Source organism: Dermacentor albipictus, unplaced genomic scaffold, assembly GCF_038994185.2.
Source record: "Dermacentor albipictus isolate Rhodes 1998 colony unplaced genomic scaffold, USDA_Dalb.pri_finalv2 scaffold_39, whole genome shotgun sequence".
Classification (NCBI taxonomy): Eukaryota; Metazoa; Arthropoda; class Arachnida; order Ixodida; family Ixodidae; genus Dermacentor; species Dermacentor albipictus.
The window spans coordinates 989,781-1,016,943 of record NW_027225593.1 but is presented as its reverse complement, the minus strand read 5'-3'; the positions used below and the strand labels follow the sequence as shown (position 1 = coordinate 1,016,943).

Here is a 27,163-nt window from a genome sequence, read left to right as displayed (position 1 = left end):
ACCTGCGACTGCCATGGCGAGGAGGAAGGGAAGGAGGGAATGCGCACACGAAGCGTCTTGCTCGCCGAAGGGAGACAGCACTGGCGAACCCACGCCAACCTGAGGCCGTCGGCCAACGTCTTTTCGCGGTTGCGGCCTTCTAAGTGTTTTATGGCGACAGCAATTCTATGGGCACTCCAGGCGCATTCCTGCCGTAGCCATGAGGTTCCGTACACTTTAAACGAAAATAAACACACCTGGGAGTTTTCAACAGGTGATATGACCTAAAACCTCCCATCCTCGAATATTTACTCTGATGTGTGGGAGTAATACAGCGCCATTCCCTCGTTTCACTCTGTTGACTAGCTGTGGGACGATTTACGGCGACATGACGCCATCTTACTCCGTTTCAAAATCTTGTTGTCCTGTGAATTTTGCTATGAAGCACACGCACTTCCGTTTTTCTTGCTTACAGGAACTAACGCAGTACTTTTTGGCAGCGAACGCCGGCAGTGTGCGAAGTCGCTTCAGCACTCACAGAATGGCATGCTAATTTGGAAAAATTACGCCATTAACATTTTTCTCTTACTATAATGAAGTAACAGTTTGTGCTGGTTAAGTATTCTGTTAATTTTAGAGAGGCAGATCTCGTAAACGAGCATGTGATTCGTAATTCTGAAAACAGCACAGCTGCTCCCTGGGCGGTTTCGAGGCGCACAGTATCGTGGCTATATATACTGGCAGCGTTGCTTCTAGAGTATCGCGTGTACGTGGGATGTCTTTTAATGTTCAGCATTGTGCGTTTCTGAAATGTTCATGTATGTTATGATATATGTGATTTCATTGGCTTGTTTTGTTGAATTTGACGCGGTCTCACCAGTATATTTCGAAATTTGACCAGCAGTCTCTACATGTAAAGATGTTCACGTAAACTCACGCGATGCCTCTTTTTATACTCCCGTTGCACCTCGAAAAGTCTCCGTCCATTGGAAAGCAAAAAATGGCTGTGGCTTAGCTAAGGTTAAGCCCAGGATGCGAAGCATACTAGCCTTTATTTTAGTTGTTGAACCACTGTTTAGCCTGGTGAACTGCTGTTGCTTGGCTATATTTGGTTCGGCTAGACGAAGAAACAAGTCATGCGTTACTCTGCTTCGCCTTGGACGCCCCGCATTGGACGCGGTGAGCGTCGAGCAACGCAGCGTTCGGCGCGGCAACGAAATGTGCGCCTGAGCAAGCGACGCACGCCTGAGCCTTAGAAACAGCTCGTTTCTAAGGCAACACCGCATTCACTAGAGGCGCTTTTGTACCGCTTTGAAGCATCATACTCGTGGCTCAGTGGTAGCGTCTCCGTCTCACACTCCGGAGACCCTGGTTCGATTCCCACCCAGCCCATCTTGCAAGAGTTGAGCCAAAGCCACCTAGAAAATCAGTCTCTGTAGCACGCCGCAACCTTCGCTTCTCATTCCAACGAGCAGTTCTGTCTCCAGGAGGCATCTCACCTCGTGAGTGTCTAGCAGAGGCAAGTGCAGCTGCTTATATACCGCCGCGACGCCGCGAGCGACGGCGCGAGTTGGAGCCCCGTTTCTTCTCTGTCGTGACGTCACGGTGTCACGTGGTATTGAAGGCGACACCGCCGCGCCTGAGGAGCTGGGTTGAGCTCTCGTAATATGCTTCGCATAAAAACTCACATGGTTCCGCGCAAACATTCCGCTCGCACGGAGTAAAAATTCTACTGCGATCATACGGATCATAATAAACTCCCAACCGGGGGGTCGCTAGAGGACAAGCATTATACTCCCACCTGTCAATTATTTCCGTTTACAGTGTATGCAACCCGCCGTGGTTGCTCAGTGGCTATGGTGTTGGGCTGCTGAGCACGAGGTCGCGGGATCGAATCCCGGCCACGGCGGCCGCATTTCAATGGAGGCGAAATGCGAAAACACCCGTGTGCTTAGATTTAGGTGCACGTTAAAGAACCCCAGGTGGTCGAAATTTCCGTAGTCCTCCACTACGGCGTGCCTCATAATCAGAAAGTGGTTTTGGAACGTAAAACCCCAAATATCATTATTACAGTGTATGCACTCCAAGGGCGATAAAACCGTCGCCGCGCGCCCTATGCTGTATGTGCGAACGAACGCCTTTGAGGGTGAGCAGGCGAACGCGGTAAAATCCAGCACCTCGCGTGCGCTAGCGAGGAACGCGAGCCGGAAGCGTGCCCTCTCTTGATGCGCGATGCACGGGGGTCAGGCGAGGGAGGGGTGGCTGTTCTCCAGCGGCTACTAGGGTGCGTCGATGTTCTCCTCACTCTCCGCTCTGAAGAGTGGAGACAACCGCGGCGTCTACTACGGCGTCACTCACGCAAATGGCGGACGCCATAGTATACACCTTTGACGGAAGCCGTAGGGACGCGTTGCCGGCACTCGTGTGTCTTGAAAGCGATCTGCGACGTGGCGCAAGTGGGAGCCTGCACGGGCCTCGCCTTCAAAGCGATCTTTGATGTTTGTAGAGTGCGCGTAGTGACGGTAGTTTGGTATGCGCTGTGCTTTCGACGTTTTGTTCACGCTGAAGCGACAGATGCACGAAGATAAATTCGTTTGCTGCTGCTCCAATTCCCCAGTCCAGCATTTTGACAGCGAGTTTCTGCGCTAATCAAGCGAGATGTGTTCATGTTTACCTTTGCGCGCGTGACACCGTGCTTGTTAATTTAGATAAATCACGTTGACGGGCTTGTTGGTTTCAATCCATGATAGTATGTGTAAGAGCGACGGAACAATGAGGTAGAAAGCAGTCGACGCACAAAGACAGAGCTGCCTGTGGATGTCTGCTTCATTCTACGTCCTTGTTGAGTCAGGCTTACATATGCTATCATTGTTATTTTCGTTAGTAAGTGAATGTTTAAAGCTTATATATGGTTGTTAAAACTACTATCCTTACTTCGGACAGCTATCCACTAATTAGCTATCGCAATCGGTGCTTCGCCTTTCTGGCGAAACTGCGACATTTTTTTTTTCTACCTTTAAGGGCGGCTTGGCGTACTTCGAATGTCAGGGCACTTGCCGTTGCTTTGGCGGCGTGCACAAATTGTTCATCACATAGGCGAGTATTAACATCGCCCAATCTTCGCAGCGTTTCATGCCTTTTGCATAAATGGCCAATGGTTGGCGATAATATTTCTATGCTATACAGAAGAAATAACATCCCTTGAGTGAAACGCGCTGGTCATCTTTAATAGTGAAGCACCTGTTTAGTCGCTAAATCTTTCGCACACCCTTTTTTTCTTCTACGCGCAGGTTCTACGTGAGACAACTGAAGTCTGCGTTCAGGTCTGCGTCTGCACAGCCTTTCGCCAAACAAGTGGCCGGTGAAGCATGTCTGAATCCTCGCAAGCTCTCGTCAGCAAACGTGCACCCGACAGGATCAGCATCGACTGCGACTCGCTGAACATCCCATGCACTAAGAAGGATGGTGCCAGCTGCAGCTTAATGAAACACCGTCGTGATTTGAACAAAGTCCTCCTAGGTGCTCGCCTAGAGCTTGGGGAAGATGGGCGCGGAGAGGGCAGAGGTGCCGCCCTAATCGAGTGTAGCCTGGCACCCGCTTGCGGCTACGGTGCACACGGCCCGGGGCATGTCTCGCGCGAAGCGAGGGCAATGGATCTGGCCGAGCGTCTACTTGCCGAGCATCGCTGCATCACAGCGATAACATCCAGGCCCATGTGGATGGGTCGCGCCTCGATGCGTTCAGCAATTAATCGCAATCGCTATTTGAAAAGCATTACCATCTGCGGAGATATTCTATCACCTCTCGACGACGTTTTCTTGCTGGAAACGCTCAATCCTATCCCACAGCCTGGAAATGTCGCAATAAAGGTCAGCGAGTTCGAGGAGGAATGGGTAGTTGACGTGGCCATGCCTGGAAGGTCAGTCGGCTTAGGCATTGATCATCTGACAACACTCGACGTCTCAGAGCTTCAAATGACCGATAATCGCGCGTGTTCGCTGATCCGGGAGCTGACTGAAAGCAAGAGCATCACTGAACTCGGTGTCTCACAATGCGTGTTCGGCTACCGCGATGAAGCCTCCAACGCGCTCTTCGCCAGATACCTCGCCAGAGAAGACTGCGCGCTGCGAAAACTAACTCTCAAATCGGCGATCATTTACGACAGAGGGTTGGCCCTGGGGGAAATCGTCGATGCAGTCTGCAAGATGAATGCTCTGGAGGAACTCAACGCAGACATCGTCACGGCGCGCGGAGCATTGTAAGTATAGCTTAAATTGCATTACGAACCGACGGTATATCAACAGTGCAACTCCTAGCGAGCATTACGAGACTTTGGCTGCTTCGCCCTGTAATGCCCAACATGTGACATAAAAACATTTGAAGCATCATACTAATTGTCAAATGTAATTTAATGGGCACAACTTAACGCAATGCCTACATTATTGTATTCCATGAGCTGCAGCGAGCTTTTGAGTTGTGGGGAGTTCAGCGAACAAATCATTAATTGTATATTTGCCCCCCAGAATATTTAAAGTAACAGATATATTTTTGAATGACATCGCTCTTCATGGCTTGAAATAAAAGGGCACATATTGTTTTATATAGGGTGTTTCAGCGAACACTTTCAAAATGTTTTAAACGTTGCCGCTGACATAACTCAATTCTAGATCATAAGCTGGTCTACTCGAAGGGGCGGACACTATTTGCACAAGAAATTGAAATCCAAAATTGACTAATTAGCTTTCTTGTAAGTCATCTTGTGACCCATATTGCAATTTACGACTTCTAGCAGTGGACTTGGATCCACTTGGAACGAATTCTCAGGAGGACACCAGTTTCGACATATAAATTCCCGAACTTCGCGGAGAAATGCATTGGCGTTCCAGTTACTTGTGTGCTTCAGTGCATGAAAATACGTTTTCTTAAGAATTTAACTGGAACGCCAATGAATTTCTTCGCAAAGTTCGCGAATTTAATCTCGAAACTGGTGTCATCTTGAACATTCGTTCCAAGTGGATTCGCCTTACGAATTCCAACGCTAGAATATGTAACTTGCACTATGGGACATAATGCAATTAGTTAAAAACTTAATCAGTGAACTTTTATTAATTAGTCGATTTCACGTGCCAATTTTTTGAGCAAGTATTGTCCACCGTTTCCTGTAGACCAGCTCATAAACTAGAATTGTGATATCTGGCACATGGAACATTTAGATATTTTTGAAAGTGTTCGCTGAAACGCCCTGCATTTCCTTGATGTCGAACTACGATTGGAAATACGTGCTTATGGGCACGTTTTACGTCACTGCGAGCTTGTTTATTTTCATGGATTTGTAATCTCATTTGTTTAGATGTATGTATGTTTAGGTGTATCCAAGCTCCTGCTTCATTCCGTCACTCAAGACGACAGCAGTGAATGGTCATTAGCCAAAATTGAACTTGCTCTTAAAAGGACACAAAAACGCTCGTTTTAAGTGATTATGATTACGTATCGTTTTCAAAAGACTGTCGGTAATTGCGAAGGGAAATGATGAACACCACCAGAGAAAAGGCCAAACTTGGTTCTGGTTGAATCTTGTGCCGAAACATCAGCCCATCATTTCAATGTGACCTCATGGATACCAAAGTTGTTTTTTTATTTGCGCCATTTTATTGACGAGACGGTTGTGGACACCTTGTGGATATTTTCGAATATGATGTGGTCTTTATTTCTTGAAACATAAGTTCTCTTCTAAACGTTCAGAAACGACGATTTCAGTTTCTTGCACTCCGATGTATTAGAGCTCCAAATAGCGTTTTAACTTGAGGGATAATTTTTCAACAAATATATTTTTTGTCCACATGTATTTTCAGCATGAGTACGGCCACCCTCTTCGCCGAAGTCATCGCACGGAGTGCCACACTACTGAGGCTGAGGCTACCTTCGACGTCATGCGAATGTCTTGCGTCATTCTGGCATCCAAATCTCCAGCTTCCGAATCCCCAAGCCAAGAAATGCATGGAGTCCTTGTGCCAAGCCCTAGAGAAACAGAACTCGAAGCTCGGTCGGCTCTGCATCGACATGCGGACTTTCGGAGAAGCAGAGTGCCACGCCTTCTTCCGTGTAGTTGCGGACAACAAGGCACTGAAGACGGTGGTCGTCGACACCTTGCCCTGCATCGACGGGCTCAACAGCGTCTCCAGAACTATCCGGGAGTGGGGACTCGATGACCGCGTTGTCATCAAGGGACCCTGCGCGCACGACAATACAACGCAGCTGCAGCAGTGCCCGCAAATCTGCAATGCAACCATCCATGCGGCGATCCCAATTGCCATCGTCCCGCGCTCAATTATCCCACCTTTAGGTGTTGTCAGTGGCTGCGATCAGATAACTTCGCTGCGGGTTGATTGCTATAGCTGCAAACCCAATGAATATTCCGCCTTGACAGCATTTATAAGGAGCTCTACCACGCTCACTGACGTAGACATACACCTGGTTCCCGCGCCTGTCCTTAGTACAAGGCCGGAGCTTCGGAAAGTGGAGGGAGAACTGGTGTCAGCTCTCGCTTCTAACACCAAGCTAGTCAGAGTCCACCTCATAGGTTTGCAGCTGTCCTGTGATGATATGAAAGTGCTCGCGCGAGGCGCTAGCAGGAGCCTCAGCCTCACCGAATTCACCACGACTCCTGCGTGCACCTTTTACAAGAGGTATGATGAAGAGAGCTGTCCTGTACACGTGACCCAGGCGTTCATCGAAGCATCCGACCACAAGGACGGCGCACTGGCGGAGATCATGGTATGACTCTGTCCTAACATCTTTTTTGTCTGTTCGCCATAACAAGGAAAGTGATAACATACTAAAGACAGCGCACGCATAGGACTGTTCACATTGAATCTTCTAGGAAAGTTACTAGGCGGAACTCTTGATTGTCATTAGCATATTGCGTCATAAATGCCATCATTCTACATGATCTACACATATGCACTGAGACTAATAACATTGCTTTAAGACTGTGAGCACTTGAAATTCATAAAGCTAAAATCTGTGATAAAAGGCGTCAAAAGAATGCTCAAGGCTACAGTTAGGCGCAGAAAATGTACCGATTATCCATGATTCACACGTTAGCTGAATGATGAAATCACCAGAGTTCCCTGTGGAAGACTCCGTGAGACATTACGGAATTAATCTTGGTACCGACAAATCGGACAGTAAACTTGGCTTGGTCGTTGACACATAGACTGCGACACACTGCGCCTTTCCTTGCGTGCACCTCTTAAACTAATGAAGTGCATTGTTAAGTCTCCCACATGTAAAATAAACCTCTGACATTTCATGAAATTGAAATTCATCTTCGCCTTCCGTTCACGTACAGACGCTTGTTCGAGGTATGCGAGTCGAGCATGACCGAATCACCACAAAATGTTACTGCGAGAGCGGTTAAGTACTCGAAACTGGGTGTGGACAACGATTGTGTTTTTCTTTCGACGTCCCAAGCCACCTCGTAATCCCCAGCTTCACCATTTGCCTAAGCGCGAAAAAAGAAATTACTACGGATCTCCACAACCGATCGTACTGGAATCTGATCTCCGTGCCACCGTAGCAATGTACATTGCAGAGTGAAACGCGCTAACCACTAAGTAATCGCGGAACATTGATAAAGGGTAATTAGTGCAAGGCTTCGCGCTGATTATCCAACGAGTGCAAAATGCTCATGCATTTCGTATACGAGAAGAAGCAGCATTGCAGGGCGCGAGGTATAAAATTCGTGTGCATTGGAAAACAATGTGTTCTTGAGAAGATGGCGGGGGTGTCCTTCTCGCGATGTTCCTCGTTGTGCTCGTGACTACAGCGCCGGTAGCACAAAAGAGGCCCTACATTACAATGATGACGATAAACCACACAAAAGGTACGTAACCACGATAGGAGACCCACCGAAATATAAAGTTGTTGGTGGAAAACAACCTGAATAGCATCGCCGATGACGATGCTCAACAGCGACGTCTAAGGGTCAAACGTCTAATGCATATCTCGTATATCGCTTCTGGCATCAGTTGTAGTGAAAGATGTTGACTCCACACTCTACTTGAAAGTATCAGGCGGGAACTTCAAAACGAGTCACCGAGCCTTAAAACCATAAAGCGTTTTAACAGCGCAACGATTCCTTTACCGGCGTACTACATGCTGATACAAAAGACAAATTAATCAAGCGATGGAAGCAGATTTAAAATTGGTAAGACATTTCAAAAGCCACGCTGAAGTGACTAGACGTTGCACTAAGACTTTCTGCTAACGAACGAAGAAAAAACGAGTTGTGTCACATTTCCACAAAACAAGTCAAAAAAACGCAATAGCCCATAGAAAAAGCACAAAAACAGTATATTTGCAGGTAGCTCGAATTTAATAACATGTTCAGCGTCACGTAACACGTGACGTTAGGTGAGTAGGCACGTGACTTATATAGGAAAGTTACTAGGCGGAACTCTTGATTGTCATTAGCATATTGCGTCATAAATGCCACCATTCTACATGAATTACATGAATTCATACATGAATTCTACATGAGCTACCTAATGCTATCAAGGCTGCCAGATTCGATATCCTCGCCATCGGGCAAACAAAAATTAATGTTACACATCCAGCCACTATGAGCGGCGCTGGCTAACACTCTTACGGCCCTATATCTCGTAAATATGGATACCCAAGTTAGTGGCCGGATCGATGACCGTGGCTGTATCACAATTGGTAGTTCCACGACCGCGTAATGCTGGCGTTGTGGGTCCAGTTCCCAACGGTGACAACTTATCATTTCGTCCACTTTCATTTGCCTTTTTCTTGATGATTGCGTACTTTTCAACAACAGTAATTTCCCCAATACGTCCACAATATATATATATATATATATATATATATATATATATATATATATATATATATATATATATATATATATATATACAGGGAGAGAGACGCTGCAGGCTAGGCAGCAGAAGTAACCATTCGTTGGAGGCACGATTCCTGACAAGTGTTTTTTACTAAACGGCGAATGCTTCAAATTACGTAGGTCTTGACCGGGGTTGCATCGGCCTAACCTTTAATTACACTCCCATGCTATCGCGTCAGCGAGTGCCGAGTCTCGCGGGCCATTGCATTTGCAACCAGGCTTATGTTACGCACTACGGCTATCACAATGCGACAACACGCTCGTCAATCACGTCGGATGCTTGCCTCAACTGCACATATGCCAAAATTTTGTGAACGAATATATTAGGTACTCTGATGGAGTGAAGAAATCGGGAAATTTGCAAGCTACACTTGAAATCTTCTCGCACAGCGGGATCGCTGTGAGAGGCCTTCATCATGCAGATGACATAAAAATATACTGATGATGATGATGAAGATAATGAAGGCGATTTTCCTGCACCCACAATGGCGTTTGCCTGCAGTGTTTGTTTGCTCTATCTCAAATCCTGTGGTTGCACTGGATTGTGCTTAACGCTAAAATTCTCATAATCACGTTGCGTAGACTTCATATCGGCAATCTGTGAGATTATTTCTGCGACGACGCAAGCGATGCTATGATCTAGACGGCGCGTCATATTTTTATAGTATATGCACTGCTACTTTCAATTTCCTTATGTATTCGCACACGCTATCCACTTCAGTTCCGTATTCGCGTACACTACAGAAGTGCTTGGAGCGTTTTATTTTCGCAGGCTTACATGTCTCTGGCTTTCCCAACAGTGGTTCGTCTCTGTACACGCAGGAAGTGGCCAGGAAGAATTCATCCGCCATCTTGGACGCTGCAGACTTCGTGCTGGGCGAACAAGATGGCGTCGAGGGTGCCCGCGCGATCGAGCTGATGCGTGACCACCCGCGTCTCCTCGAAAGGGTGATGGAAGGTGGTGACGTCACAAAGGCCGAAGCCAAGAAGAGAATCCGCAGCGCCCTGCTTCGCGTACGCCGCCATAGCATTGACGAATTTATGACAATGATTGGCGTCGTCAAGGAGACGGTGCAGTGCCTCCGTCATCCCGGAGCCAGGAGGCTTCACCTCGTCGACATTGGCCACGACTGCTGGCTCCACATTCGGAGTTTCCTGAAGATAGCGGACATCCTGTCACGTTGAGCAAGTCTAGGTCGGTGAAAACAATCTAGCAGCTTTTTTTGTTTGTTTGTTTCGCCGTTTGCATGGGGTCGGGGCTTCAAGGAATAGCTGGTTTAACACAGCAAGACGAAAGTGAATATGACTATCTAAAAACAAAAAAATGAAAATTACATGAATTTGTCCTAGATTGCTGGAAAGGCATTAGGCAGCGACTTACGGAGAATTTGTTAAGTTTGTCAGATGCCCGCTACGGCCGTCATTAGTATTTTTATGACTTAATCGTAAAGCTCAGATTGATTTTTTTATGTGCCACATATTTCTTTTGGTAGTATAAAACGCGCAAGCTCACAATGCGCATATCTAGTAAATATTCAATATTGTCTTGGATAGTATTTCAGTAACATGGGTTATCAAAAGATTACTATCTTATTAATACCTTTATCGTTTTTGTTACACAATAATAATCTTGTGATGGCATCACAGACAACACGACTTGTTCGAGATGGTCGGCTTTGTTATTCATTGACAGCTGTGAAGGCGAGTTTATTGAAATGTGAACATACCATTCCGGTTATGCAGGCCTTTTTAGCTCAATTACGGAGAATAAAATGGTAATAGGAAGAATAGAATGAAAGGAAAAAATTAATAATAAACGATGTTCAGAGTTGAGATTATGTTTAGCATTTAAAAATTGCTATTTTTTGTTTCCCTGTATGTATAAAGGAAAACTGACATGCCATTTCATCTAGTTAACTTTTGCATTAACCGAATGTTTTCGGCATGTACCATATAAAAAACACCAACAGCACCAAACGAACCTAGAACATATTTCATACTAGATGACCCACAGACTACATTTGGTCTAATTTCTCAGGAGATTTGTGTATAATGACGTCAAATTGCAGAAGATGGTCACATGTGGTGTGAACATCGGGACGGTTGGTTGACGTGTTTCATCGCTCGGTGCGCTGCTGTCCTGTCGCCCAGGGGAACGCAGTGAGTAGCTGTGTAGAACATAGCTGAGCATTTTACTTCAGTTAATTAATTTTTTTCATAAATTAGCTTGCTAATGGTCTTCTCCTTTCCCTAACGCCTTCATTTTAAAGTCACTTAAATTACCACACGTTAGAGGAACAAAATGGCGGTGAAAGGGAATGTTGGTGTCCATTCATGCAGTCTTCTTGTTTTATGAACCTAGTACGAAAAGCAAGAGACCCAAGAAATGAAGATAATTATAATGCGTAAACATAAACTACCGTCAATACTGTCATGACACACAGAAACAAACGGAACATACAAGGTCCTGATAGATTATACTTCCGCAATACATAATTCATTCGTAACTAAAACAGCTTTTGCAAACTAGAAAGTGATGAAATATCACGACCTCCTATTTTGAATGAGTGAGCATGTACGAATACTATTATTTTCTACACAACCTGCAGTGTGGCACTGAGACGACTAAGGGTATTCACAAATATGTATGATTACCGCTTATTTGTTGTGTTCTTAATGCTAATCAATAAATTTCACCAATATCTGCTTCATTTTGCAGTCTTCCATAGCAGAGATTGGCAGCCTGAGGGGAGAAGAAAGCAGGGTGGCTCCTCCTGCTGGCGTCGAAGTACACCTGTAAATATGGCCTGCTGTGCACCTTTCCACTTTTCCCACTCGTTACACCGTCCACCCAGGAAGCTGGTAGGAAGCCACTGAACACCGTTTGCCATCGCCGATGTGGAACTGTTACAGCGTGTATTCACTGTATGGTGGCGTAGAAGCAGTGGAGGAGGCGTCCTGCGTTTTCCTCGTATTACCTCGCGTGATATCAACGGGGATTGGAGTTCACTTGACGCGTGCTAATTTTGGAACCGTAGCGACGGCCCCGTCTTTCTTCGTTGATCCTGATTTCAGTCCTGAAAGAAAGCTTAGACATATCTCTCTCTCACCCGATACTATGTGCAGCTGTTGTTTTAGTTTGCGTTGTGCACTCCGGAGCGACTGATATAAGGCACTTATTAGACGCTAGTGTTCTGCTTGGTTTTATTGCGGTAAATATTAACATGCAATAAAGCGACCGTGCGTCTTTTGAGCGTGTCTACCACCATTTGTTCGAGTGCCGAGACGATTCTTACACTTTTGCATCACTCTCTCCGCAAAGTGTCAACTGTCAGTGCTGTACTGTGCATTATAGTCGTCCTGCCTGACGAAAGTAACAAAAAATCTACGTGTGTTTCCGCAGTGGAGCCCGAACTAGCATTTAGAGCAGGAATCAGTTCGCGACAAGCATTGAATGTGAGAGACTAGAGACGAGAACTCGAACGTATTTGAATTGAACGTGAAGAAGTTTCGGTTATTTCCCTCAACGGATTCTCATTCCTCTTTAAAAGCATTGTATTTAAGTTTCTCTTTACACAGGGGCAAAGTCAAGTATACAGTACCACGCACTCGACATAAACTGTCACCAATAGTTATATTATCGCAATTATTACCTCGCTATGCCTACATCAACAGTCAGAAGGCGTTTCCTTTTTGAACTAGATATATCTCAGGATGTGTAGTTCTGACCTCTAACCGCGCGTTAATACTACAGTGGTGGAACTCAACGGACACAATTAGCTTACCAGACCAGCAAGAGTAGTGATGTTAGGTATAGCCATGTATAGATTGCTAAACTCTATTACGACGACATATCGACGCAGTAGATGTTGACAGCATGTAAATGGGGGGGCCGAGGGCACCGAAGGACTAGGCGCAGTGACAATTTCTAGTAATTTTGCCAGCATAAGGTGAGTTTCATTCACTCAGGAATCCCTCACCGTGTTTAGCAGCTAAATGTATCCACAGTAGCACGTGAATAAACTGAAGAACAAACAAGTTCCTTGTCGACAGATTTGTGTTTCTTCTTGCCTGTTTGTACATAAAAGTCCCAATAAATGAGTGTGTCATATCAAAAAGACTGTGTGTGGCCTTTTATTTAATAAAGCGCATGCTGTGTACACTAGAAATGGAGAAAGTGAACACTCCCGGGTTGAGTTTAGTAGCAAAGCATAATTAACCCAGAACGCGGACAGGAAAACGGCGTCGCGTTAACTAAATTGGTGAGAGTTTCGCACGTGTTACGTTGAAGGCGTGGGTTCGTATGCCACCTGCGGCCAGTGTCTTTTTTTTTCAACCACTGTCATTTCCATTAATATATCATTTCTTTATTTCAATTAGTAAGTGCAAGTGACTTACCCTATGTCGTGCTTGGTGCCTTTCTTTGTTGGTTTCTTACGATATGGTTAATGAAAATCCGGCCCTTCGCTTCCCTTTCTACTCGTTCTTTACATTACGAGGGTTTCGAATCCGACAGCATTGCTGCCTTGAGGGTGTTTGTGTGGGTTTATTGAGCAGTTGCCGTCACCCAAATAGATAACGTACTCGTGACGCCTGCGGCATACAAGATGCTCAACATCCGACGCCTAGGTTCGTGAGTGGTGGCGCTGGCTAACACTACTAGGGCTAGTTCTAGTAGCAAAGCGCAGAAAGTGAATGGCAAAACGGCGGCGCCATAGCTCTATTGGTAAGAGCATCGCACGCGTGATGCGAGCACGTCGGATCGTATCCCACGTTCTAACAGTTCTTTTTCATCCACTTTCATTTCCATTAGTTGCACATTTTCTAATGAGTAAGTATGTAGTTTCCCCTATGCTGTTGGTGCACTTGCTTGTTATGATATGGTTAACAAAAATGGGGCCCTTCGGATCCCTGTCTTCGGTTGCCATGATATATATATATATATATGTATATATATATATATATATATATATATATATATATATATATATATATATATATATATATATATATATATATATATAAAGAGAGAGAGAGAGAGGGAGGGAGAGAGAGGGTCGCGGGATCGAATCCCGGCCACGGCGGCCGCATTTCGATGGGGGCGAAATGCGAAAACACCCGCGTACTTAGATTTAGGTGCACGTTAAAGAACCCCAGGTGGTCAAAATTTCCGGAGTCCCCCACTACGGCGTGCCTCATAATCAGAAAGTGGTTTTGGCACGTAAAACCCCATATATTATTAGAGAGAGAGAGAGATGTGAAGGAGAGGGAGAAGTGGCCGCACATCTTAGGGAAGTGACAGGAGATGCCTTTGTAGCCTCTTCAAAAGACTGATACGCTCCCGCCTCGACTATGGAGCTATAGTATATAGCTCTGCTGCGCCTAGTGCTTTGAAGATGCTGAGATCCCATTCGCCACTTGGGTGTACGCCTGGCTACAGGCACTTTTCACGTAGAAAGCCTCTATGTGCAGCGTAATGGATGGTGATTACATCTGCAAAGGACATATTTAACTTTTTCCTAAGCTCTCAAGGTTAAATCAGACGTGCAGCATCCGTACCACTCATCTATTCGTGGCCTATGTACCGCCAGGCTTTTTTGCAACCGCCCAGCTATTGGGGCTCTGTTGAACCTTCGTATGTTAGCACTGGCAGAAGAAACAGGTGTCTTAGTCCCACAGAATGTCCTGATGGCACCCACTCGCCTGCCCCCACCGTGGGAATGGCAGAACATTGAATGCGACATGTCTTTCGTAGAAATATCTAAGAGGGCGCCGGAAGCACATATGCAATTTCATTTTCGTGAACTTCAGGAAAAGTACTCCTGTATAGAATACTATACAGACGCTTCCAAGTCCTCTAAGGGAGTTTTCTACGCAGCTCTGGGTCCTTCATTTTCAGTACCTGGGGCACTAAATCTACACACATATGTTTCAGCGGAAGCCTTTGTTATACTATCAGCTATTCAACACATAAGGCTCACAAACCTTGCTAGGGCTGTTGTGTTTACTGATTCATTAAGTGCAGTTAGAGCCCTACTTAGTCCAAGAAAATATGAAAACTCAGTTTTTAGTGAGCTGTACAGTCTGTTGTGCAATATAGTAATTCTCATATGCTGGGTACCTGGTAACAAGGGTATAAAAGGCAACAAATCTGCTGACGAAAGCGCTAGGTCAGTAACTTTTAGAGATGCAGATGGAAATATCCCCATCCCTACCAGAGACCTAGAGCCTTTCCTACACCGTAAATTGAGCGATCATTGCAAAGCGAGTGGGATACACAAGCAATGAATAAGCTTCACGTAATAAACCTAAAACTGGGGAACTGAATAAATGGGAAAACAGCACGGAGCAAGGAAGTGCTTCTTTGCGATTAAGGATAGGCCACACCAACCGTGTGGACAGGCCGCTGACAGGCCGCCATTGGAATATGAGCCTCTGCAACGTTTAACGCTAGAACGTTATCTAGTGAGGCGAGTCTAGCAGTGATATTGGAGGAATTAGAGGGCAGTAAATGGGATATAATAGGGCTCAGTGAAGTTAGGAGGCCAAAAGAAGCATATAGAGCGCTGAATAGCGGGCACGTCCTGTGCTACTGGGGTTTAGCGGAGAGAAGAGAACTGGAAGTCGGATTCCTGGTTAATAAGAATATAGCTGGTAACATACAGGAATTCTATAGCATTAACGAGAGGGTGGCAGGTCTTGTTGTGAAACTTAATAAGAGGTACAAAATGAAGATTGTACAGGTCTACGCCCCTACATCCAGTCATGATGACCAGCAAGTCGAAAGCTTCTATGAAGACGTGGAATCGGCGATGGGTAGAGTGAAAACTAAATACACTATACTAATGGGCGACTTTAATGCCAATGTAGGCAAGAAGCAGGCTGGAGACAAGGCAGTGGGCGAATATGGCATAGGCACTAGGAATAGCAGGGGAGAGTTATTAGTAGAGTTTGCGGAACAGAATAATATGAGGATAATGAATACCTTCTTCCGCAAGTGGGATAGCCGAAAGTGGACGTGGAGGAGCCCGAACGGCGAGACTAGAAATGAAATAGACTTCATACTCTGCGCTAACCCTGGCATCATACAAGATGTGGACGTGCTCGGCAAGGTGCGCTGCAGTGACCACAGGATGGTAAGAACTCGAATTAGCCTAGACCTGAGGAGGGAACGGAAGACACTGGTACATAAGAAGCCGATTAATGAGTTAGCGGTAAGAGGGAAAATAGAGGAATTCCAGATCAGGCTACAGAACAGGTATTCAGCTTTAACTCAGGAAGAGAACCTTAGTGTTGAAGCAATGAACGACAATCTTGTGGGCATCATTAACGAGTGTGCAATGGAAGTCGGTGGTAACTCCGTTAGGCACGATACCAGCAAACTATCGCACGAGACGAAAGATCTGATCAAGAAACGCCAATGTATGAAAGCATCTAACCCTACAGCTAGAATAGAACTGGCAGAACTTTCGAAGTTAATCAAAGAGCGTAAGACAGCTGACATAAGGAATATAATATGGATAGAATTGAACATGCTCTCAGGAACGGAGGAAGCCTAAAAACAGTGAAGAAGAAACTAGGAATTGGCAAGAATCAGATGTATGCGTTAAGAGACAAAGCAGGCAATATCATTACTAATATGGATGAGATAGTTCAAGTGGCTGAGGAGTTCTATAGAGATTTATACAGTACCAGTGGCACCCACGACGATAATGGAAGAGAAAATAGTCTAGAGGAATTCGATATCCCGAAGGTAACGCCGGAAGAAGTAAAGAAACCCTTAGGAGATATGCAAAGGGGAAAGGCAGCTGGGGAGGATCAGGTAACAGCAGATTTGTTGAAGGATGGTGGACAGATTGTTCTAGAGAAACTGGCCACCCTGTATACGCAATGCCTCATGACCTCGAGCGTACCGGAATCTTGGAAGAACGCTAACATAATCCTAATCCATAAGAAAGGGGACGCCAAAGACTTGAAAAATTATAGACCGATCAGCTTACTGTCCGTTGCCTACAAAGTATTTACTAAGGTAATTGCAAATAGAATCAGGAACACCTTAGACTTCTGTCAACCAAAGGACCAGGCAGGATTGCGTAAAGGCTACTCAACAATACACCATATTCACACTATCAATCAAGTGATAGAGAAATGTGCAGAATATAACCAACCCTTATATATAGCTTTCATTGATTACGAGAAAGCGTTTGATTCAGTCGAAACCTCAGCAGTCATGGAGGCATTACGGAATCAGGGTGTAGATGAGCCATATGTAAAAATAATGGAAGATATCTACAGTGGCTCCACAGCCACCGTAGTCCTCCATAAAGCAAGCTACAAAATCCCAATAAAGAAAGGCGTCAGGCAGGGAGATACGATATCTCCAATGCTATTCGCAGCGTGTTTACAGGAGGTATTCAGAGACCTGGATTGGGAAGAATTGGGGATAAAAGTTAATGGAGAATACCTTAGTAACTTGCGATTCGCTGATGATATTGCCTTGCTTAGTAACTCAGGGGACCAATTGCAATGCATGCTCACTGACCTGGAGAGGCAAAGCAGAAGAGTGGGTCTAAAAATTATTCTGCAGAAAACTAAAGTAATGCTTAACAGTCTCGGGAGAGAACAGCAATTTACAATAGGCAGCGAGGCACTGGAAGTCGTGAGGGAATACATCTACTTAGGGCAGGTAGTGACGGCGGATCCGGATCATGAGACGGAAATAATCAGAAGAATAAGAATGGGCTGGGGTGCGTTTGGCAGGCATTCCCAAATCATGAACAGCAGGTTGCCATTATCCCTCAAGAGAAAAGTATATAATAGCTGTGTCTTACCAGTACTCACCTATGGGGCAGAAACCTGGAGGCTTACGAAAAGGGTTCTACTCAAATTGAGGACGACACAACGAGCTATGGAAAGAAGAATGATAGGTGTAACGTTAAGGGATATGAAAAGAGCAGATTGGGTGAGGGAACAAACGCGAGTTAATGACATCTTAGTTGAAATCAAGAAAAATAAATGGGCATGGGCAGGACATGTAATGAGGAGGGAAGATAACCGATGGTCATTAAGGGTTACGGACTGGATCCCAAGGGAAGGGAAGCGTAGCAGGGTGCGGGAGAAAGTTAGGTGGGCGGATGAGATTAAGAAATTTGCAGGCACGGCATGGCCACAATTAGTACATGACCGGGGTTGTTGGAGAAGCATGGGAGAGGCCTTTGCCCTGCAGTGGGCGCAACCAGGCTGCTGCTGATGATGATGATGATGACACATACCGTACTCACTGTTATCTCTTGACCGGCGGCGATCCTCAAAATTTGTTAAAGAACCCTGAAACGATTTTGACGATTTTCTACAACCTACTGAGTCTTTAGAGTAGGTCCTTCTAATCACTAGTTGACACATCTAAGTGCTCCGCGTAAGGCGTGTAATTTATTATAAGGTTTTAAAAATGCACGTCGCTGCCGATCGTAGCATACTGCTCAGCGGAATTTTAAGCCGCCTCTGCCCATACTACGGAAAGCACCCATATGACGTCAGTGGGGCGAACTATCCGTTTGGCTGACCAAGGCGCGTGATTGATAATTTTTCCAACGTTATGGTAAACAAATGATCTTCGTAATACTTGGAATGTTAGTGCATTTGTTTTTATAAAAAGAAAGCAACATAAAGAGAATGCACAAGAACAATTTTTCAGTACAGTTAAAGGGACCCTGAAACGGTTTTGGCGATTTTCTACAAACGTACTGAGTCGTTAGAGTAGGTTCTTCTGATCATTAATTGATGCATCTAAGTGCTCTGCGTAAAGCGTGTAATTTATTATAAGGTTTTAAAAATACCCATCGCTCCGATCGCAGCGCGCTGCTCGGCGGAATTTTAAGCCGCCCCTACCCATATGATGCAAATAACCCATATTACGTCACATGGGCGAGCTATCTGATTGGCTGACCAGGGCGCGTGGTCGATAATTTTTCCAACTTTATGGTGAACAAATGATGCTCGTAATAGTTGGAATGTTAGTTACTTTGTTTTTGCAAAAAGAAAATAACTTAAAGAGAATGCACAAGAATAGTTTTTTAGTACACTTCAGCACTTCCGGCACACAGCAAGTGTCGTCTGCTTGTGTTACAACGTACTCCATTTTGACGAGAGCTCCGCGGTCAGAGTCGGTCTCAGTCTTTTCGCGAGCACTATGATTCGACTTGGTTGCCTTGTGGACTGCAAACCTAGCGACCTGCAAACCGCGAGTCCATTATTAGGGCAAACGCAAGCGCAAGGGGACAGGGTCTGGCCGCTTGACTGTGCCGGGATGAGCCACGAGATGAGCAGAAGGGCAAATGTGAACGGTCTGCACGGTGCAGCCACCTGGTGGCACAGAGCTCAACCATACGCAGTAGCAGCAACGAAGTGTATTCTTTGCTGCTGGTGTGTATTTTTCGCAGGAGTGTAATCATCAACACTTTGATTTATAAATGTTTAAAATGCTTTACACTTGGTTAGAGCAATATTAGCGCTTTGTTTGACTGGTTAAGCGCTGCGCCAGCAAGTGTCTGGATCGTGCAGACCGATCAGGCTGCTCACGTACGTCTACGCTAAAGTTCCTTCATCAGCTTGAGTTTATGCCTCCAGTCATTTGCCGAAATGACCAGCTTGCCTGTTTTTAGCGAAGTACCGGACACGTTCGGCGCTATGGCAGAATGCTTGCAACGCACGCTGCTTCGATAGCTCTCGGTCGACGGCCAAGCGGCTAGCGGAGAGGTCTCGCGCGGGAGGGGGCGTGCTCCTAAACAACCGGAAGTGAGCGATGTGACGTCGCATCGTGACGCTGAACCAGTGAAGGCGGAGCTTAGCGCCGCTCGCTCGGCGAGCGAGTTGAGGAGGAAAAGCATAGCTAGGGAGGAGGGTAACTTCTAATCGCTTGCGGCTCCATTAATACGTAACGCTTCACTTAAATTGTGGTGCGAATGTTCTACTTAAGCTGTACCCTACGCGCCTACAAAATTTGTCCGAACCGTTTCAGGGGCCCTTTAAGCACTTCCGGCAGACAACAAGAGTCATCTGCTTGTGTTAGAACGTACTCAATTTTGACGACAACTCCGCGGTCAGATTCGGCATCAGTCTTTTCGCGAGCACTATGATTCGACTTTGTTGCCTTGTGGGCTGCAAACGTAGCGACTGGCAATATGTCAAGCTGCGACATCGTGTCCCTCTGCAAGGCAGCGTACGAGCGAACTGGCTGCTGCGCATCGGACTCGCTATCCGATCGGCGCCAGGATTTGCGCGTTTGTGGCCGTCGCTTTACACCGGAAAATTGCTAACGCAATAGCGTTTCGCGAGTCCGGTTTTAGGCCAAACGCAAGCACAAGGGGACAGGGTCTGGCCGCTTGACTATGCCGTAACGGGATAAGCCATGAGATGAGCAGAAGGGCAAATGTGAATGGTCTGCACGGTGCAGCCACCTGGTGGCACAGAGCTCAACCATACACAGTAGCAGCAACGAAGTGTATTCTTTGCTGCTGGTGTGTATTTTTCGTAGGAGTGTAATAATCAACACGTTGTTTTATAAATGTTTGAAATGTTTTACACTTGGCTCGAGGAAATTAGCGCTTTGTTTGGCTCGTTAATCGCTGCGCCCACAAGTGTCTCGACCGTGCAGACCGATCAGGCTGCTCACGTACGTCTGCGCCAAAGTTCCTTCATCAGCTTGAGTTTATGCCTCCAGTCATTTGCCGATATGACCAGCTTGCCTGTCGTTACTGCAATACCAGACACGTTCGGCGCTACGACAGAATGCTCGCAACGCACGCTGCTTTGAAAGCTCTAGATGGACGGCCAAGCGGCTTGCGGAGAGGTCTCGCGCGGGCGGGGCGGGCTCCAAAACAACCGGAAGTGGACGACGTGACGTCGCATCGTGGCGTAGTACCACTGAAGGCGGAGCTTAGCCCCGCTCGCTCGGCGAACGAGTTGAGGAGGAAAAGCATGTCTAGGGAGGAGGGTACCTTCTAATTGCTTGCAACTTCATTAATACGTGACGTTTCACCTCAATTGTGGTGCGAAGGTTCTACTTAAGCTGTAGCCTACGCGTGTACAAAATTTGTCCGAACCGTTTCACGGGACCTTTAAGTGCGGCAGTAATCTCAAAGTCCTCCATGTTCTTATTCAGTGTACAGCAATAGAAACAGAGAGGAAAAGTGTTTGCCTTCTGCATATCGCGAAAATATACCTCTCCACCCTGCATTTTTTATTATCGATGAACCGTTTTTTAATCTGCAAATAGTTTTAGACTTCTTAGACGAAACCGACACCCTGGACATCATTTGACCAGGCAACTTTTAGCACATAAAACACCACACGTCATCACTGTCTGATCGCTTTGCGTTGGGAGTAAAACATAAAACATAAGAGCGCATGCTTATGCACGGCCAACCTAAGGCAACCATGAAACATGCAAGCGGCAGGCGCTATCACATAATTGTGATAAACCAGCATCCTTGTGGTGCATTTCAAGTCTAGTATATAGGCTTGAAATTACTATATATCTACGCTATAGCCTTCCTGCATGAGGCCGATGCCGCTGCTCAACACTGCGATCACTGCGGTTGGTGAACCAGCGCGGCACATATACAAGCTGTGTGCTTCGGCAGTGCCTTTTTGGCCTGTATACAGTCATAATATATGATAGGGATCGCATAGGAAGAATGCGATGGCTATTTTTGAGGACAAAATTTCCGTAATACGCGGGTGAGTTCTTCGTCGAGAAGGGAACGAGCACAACCGAAATAGAAAACTCGGTTAGCATCCTCTTTCTCGAAAAAGCAAGAGAATTAAAAGGGGCTAACGCCATAATACGACCTCGCATAGTCACGCCGCACAACATGTATAGATATATAACCACTGACGCCGTAGGCTTGGACCATCCGCTATACAGAACAAAGAGATCTCTAGTCCAGCACCTATACCACTGCTTATGAGGCTCGCGCAATTCGTAAACGGTCGCTTTGCTGGACAAGCTTTTAATTCAGACTGTAACGTATGCTGCTATTACTAGCGAAAACTATTTTATTCATGGGTGAAAACCTCATCCATCGAACCAAGTAGTCACGCTATGCAACCTGCAGCCCAACGGCTGAACGCTTGTCAAAGTATGACAGCAAATCTCCTACCGTAGCAGAACGGTACCCACGCTGCTACGATTGTCGCGTATGTTTCATTTCTCCTAAACCGCACCTTAGAACTAGAGGATAATACTGCAATATGCACAAATTAGTGAATGGAATATTCAGAAACACACTATTGGTCTCTGAGGCTGACTGTAGGCTCAAAAATGTGTGCGCACACATCGTGCTGCGTGCTCCGTCCGCCTGAATGCCCGCGGAAATTCCGGCCACACCGACTATAACCACTTCAGTACGTCTCACAGTAAGGTTTAACGCGTAGAAGACGCACGTCATGCTAAATGGGCTGCGCAAACGCGAGAAGAAACACCAGAAACTATCGTCCAAAGTATACCTCCCATGCAAAACGGAGCGCTCATTCAAGTAAGTAAGTAAGTAATAATAATAATAAAAGAAATAATAATAATAATAATAATAATAATAATAATAATAATAATAATACTTTATTGGTGACTTCAGAATAATTCAGTGCATTGCAAGAATCGGGCCTGCCAAAGCCGCAGTGTGCCTGAACGGTAGTGCCTGGCAGACAGCGACAGAGCGATCACTAACACGTTGTTAGTTCGTAAACAGTGAAGAAAAAAAATACACACACACACATGAACAGGCTTCCGATCACGCTTTAATGTGTCTAAGAGCCTTTCTGAGACCATATTTCGTCCTCACATCTTGTATGCCTTGGGGAAGTAAATTAAGCATTGCTGGACATAATAGTTACGGAGTCTTCGACCGTATCTCGTCTTAAAGCGGGCCGTAACATAAGTATTTTTTGGTCTCAGGCAACGAACAGGCACATAAGCAATATTATACTGGTTTGTCCAAAAATGATTTAAGACAACAGTTTCTAGCAGCAAAGAATTCAAATCAGGTAAACACAATGTTTTGAACACATCAGATTCCGGGGAGACATCATTTGCAGCATGCTTCAGAATACTACGGAGGACGGAATTGACCCGGTTTACCTAATGTTGAGCGCCATGATCATATGTAGATATTCCATACCGGATTACACTGTAGCATAAGGCATGTACTACAAGTTTTTGTACAGACAATGGCATATAAAATTTACCAGTATACAAAACACAAGACACTGCGCGAAGTTTTTGACAAATATGTGCGAAATGAGAGTTGCAGGATAAATCACTGTCAAAAAAAAAACACCAAGGGTATTCAATTGAACAAGCGTATTGCACAGGGTCACAAGAACAAGGATTGCAATGTCATGTGTGCAAATATAATGGGGACGATAGGGTGACTTGCTTGGCAGGGTTGTGGAAACAGATTAGTTGAGTTTTGGACGCATTGATATCGACTAAATTAGTCCGAAACCAGTCCATCACTTTTGTAGTTGCTTGATAACCATTAATATCACACTAGCTTTTCTGTGTTATTTTTTCTACCTTTTTCTTGCACTGTTATACGTTTGTTACAAACTTATAGAGTTCCTTTTTATTGCACTCATATGCAGCTTTATGTAGTTAATATGTTTCTCTGACTTTTAGGCTGTGCACTTGGCTGCTGTTTTCTTTTATTATTGTTGTTACTAGATTGTATGCCCCCTTACTGAATCCCCATGTAGGGGCCCTGTAAGGTCTTTCACAAATAAATGAATAAATAAATAAATAAACACATAAATAAATGTCGCCGGGGATGTATAGCAAGCTCGAACTAATGGAAATGGATGGATAGGGGAAGTACAGCCTCGGAAGTGGTCATAAGCGTGCTAGTCTACATTTGAGAGCCCTGCTCAAAAGAGAATTGCAGGGAAGTTGAAAAGAGTATGCAAAATTAAATGACGAACAAATAGCGCAAATAGCGGACGGCACAGAGGAAGCAAAAGGGAAACATCCCATGAAAAAGTGAGATTATAATCAGTTAGAACTACTTATTGGTACAAAAATAAAAGATGTAAAAGGAGTAAACTGCTGGAGAGGAAAGAGGAAGCCAGGAAGTTGGTGATATAAGAAAATTAGGGAGGCCATCGAACAACGACGTTTGGCATCACGGGAACACAGAGAAGCAAAGAGGGCGCAGTTATCTGAAAAGGAAATGGGCAAAAAATGGAAATCCTATCGAGAAAAGAATTAACAAGTGCAGGTCCTCGTCCAGGCTAAAGTAGAGCAGTCCTCTGATGCAACTAAAGGGGGGTCCAGAAAATTCTGGAACCATATAAGCACGCTCGGTAATGCGAATCACAGAAAGCAGGAACAGATTCACGATGCCGAGGGAAATTGTTTACAGGGAGATGATGCTGTGAACCACATTCGTTCACGTATAGCTGAGTCATTTAGGAAAGATGATAGGGTAATCACGCCAAATGAGGGAGCAAGAATAGAACAATAGAAAACAGCTTAGAACTGACCAATATTAACTGGAAAAGGCGGAAGCAAATGTTCCAAAGTGCACGTTCACAGGGATAGAAAAAATTCCAATCACGGTAATTATTGAACTTGACCCAAAAAGCAAGGAAACGCTGATAAAAGCATTGGAGGCAGTCATAACAAATAAGCAAATTCCACCCAGCTGGAAACAGAGTAAAATAAATTTGATTTATAAAGGGAAAGGCGATAAGACGAACATAAAAACCTTCCGGCCAATTACGATAACATCAGTTTTATATAAGCTGGCGATGCAGGCGGTGAAATTAAAAATGAAGTCACGTGTAGAAAGTAATAGAATACTCGTAGAACTTCAGAACGGGTTCAGAAGTGGTAGGCGCTTAGATGATAGCCTGTCCGTGCTTACCCAATGCATAGAAATAGCTAAGGCGGAAAATATACATCTGTATTTAGCCTTCCTGGACATAAGCGGTGCATACGACAACTTGAACAGGGAACTCCTGTGGAACATAATAAAAGATGAAGGTATCGGTCATGAGGTAATTGATTTTCATCAGGAAATGTATCGAGAAAACAATGTTGAAATAAAATGGGAAGGAATTAAGAGTGCGACAGCTGTCGAGGTATACAAAGGATTAAGGCAAGGTTGTCCGCTATCACCGCTGCTGTTCAAGCTTTATATGATAAGTATAGAAAGAAGGCTACAAGGAAGCAATCTAGGGTGTAATCTGTCGTACAGATTACGAAGAAAGGCTGTTGAACAATAACTACTGGCTTTAATGTATGCGCAAGATATTGTACAGTTAGCAGATAGCCAGGAAGACTAGCAAACTCTGTTTAATTACTGTGGAGACGAAGGAGACTACTTAGGTTTCAGTTTTAGTGCAGCTAAGTCTGGTGGCATCTTTTTCAACGATACAACTGATCAGTAGCTTACAATACGAGACCATGAAATACCCCGAGTGGTAGAATACAAATATATCGGGGTATGGATAAACAAAGGGCAGGTGTACACGGAAAAGCACGAACAATCTCTCATAGCAAAAGGGCGAAGAGATGCCGGGATAATGAAATATAGGGCATTGTGGGGGTACAACAGGTATGAGGTACTGAGAGGTATTTGGAAGGGAGTAATGGTGCCGGGGCTTACTTTCTGGGATGGGGTCCTGTGCTTAAGGGCAGAAGTTCAGTCGAGACTAGAAGTAAATCAGAGAGCTGTTGGAAGATTACCGCTAGGTGCCCACGGGAGAATCACAAACGAAGCAGTATAAGCGGATATAGGCTGGGCATCTTTCGAAGCACGGTAAGCTAAGGGTAAAATCCTATACGAAAAACGTCTGAGGCAATTGGACGATAACAGGTGGGCAGCTAAGGTATTTAAATACCTATACAAAAAGAGAGTTGACTCACAATGGCGGAAAAGAACTAGGAAACTAAGCAGTAAGTATACCAGACACGAGCACGGAGAAATACAGAGCATTAAACGACAGGTTAAAAATGCGGAAGGTAAAAATTGGATAAATTCAATGGAAAAGAAGCATAGTGTTGAACTAATCGATACTGGAAACAGCAAATCAGGAAGGAAGCGTTTTATGAAAACTCAAGAGGCAGTGCCCTACTCTTTGACGCTAGGTCAGGATGTCTTAGAACGCGGAGATAAAAAAAATTAACGAAGATCACCCATCTGCTGTGTGTGGGAAATCTGTAGAAACAATAGAACACCTCATACTAAAATGTGATGGTATCCATCCCTATGTCGAATGCAGACACAGTCAGGCTTCCTGAGGCCTTAGGATTCAAAGATAACAATAGTCGTGTGAATAAATATGCAGTGGAAATTAGCAAAAGGCGATTGGAAGATTGGTGGCTCAGAAGTAGAGAGGTTTATAAAAAAAGCGGTTTATAGCCGCCATTCCATAGCTGCCATCCACAATTGTGACCCGCGTCGAGGACGGAAACGGGCTCTTGAAGGGCACGAAGAGGAACGGCTGGTGGCGACTCAGCCTCCAACAATGGGCCCGTTCCTTTGGACGTCCTAATTTCTTCGGACGTCCCAAAGCCCCTCCATCCACGCGCCACCAACGCGGAAACGTGTATGGATGGGCTTTAGGACGTCCCACAATCGACAGGACCGGGCAGGACCGGTGCTGACGTGAACCGCGCCGGTTTGTTCTTTCGTCAAAGCAGGAGGCTGCATGAAACCGGGCTCCACGGAAAGGGTCAGCAGATTTGTGGAATTCTGAAGGGTGCCAGTGGATTCGTCGTGGTTATAGTGTACTAGAACGGTACAATGTAGTCGTGGTGCTCTGTGCTCCCGGGCTACTCAGTGCGACCCACGGAAAGGGCTCGGCAGTTTCGTGGTACTTTGCCCGCACTAAGGGCAACCACTTCAGAAGAACGGGTAGGGGAGATCGGAGGGCGGGTTGTCTCGATGTAGGCTGGCAGCGTTGGCACAACAGTTCACACTCTGTCCTATCTTTTGGAGGTCATCAGTGGTTCTACTGGACAGGAGTTAACGAGAAGGAAAGTGTGCGTGGGACCAGGCAGGGCATTGATAGCGCTAGTTATGTATTTGCAATACACAATTAGAAGTTCTTGCTGACAGCTTCCACAAGTGGTGCCTTTTTGGCAAGCACGGTCGACTCAGTAGGAGCAGGCTAGCCTGACAGCACGAGACCAAAGGAGTTGCTCTCTGTCGTTTCGCTCTTGCTTGCTTGGAGTGAAGTGTGTGGATATTATTTGAGCGTCGCATG

The 27,163-nt window shown here is 45.4% G+C and overlaps 1 protein-coding gene across 1 annotated transcript in view; it reads left to right on the top strand.

Annotated features, from left to right (window-relative positions):
• LOC139052842 (uncharacterized) overlaps nt 1–27,163 on the top strand; it is a 136,101-nt gene that overhangs the window by 82,915 nt on the left and 26,023 nt on the right. The gene's annotated exons all lie outside the window — the stretch shown is intronic.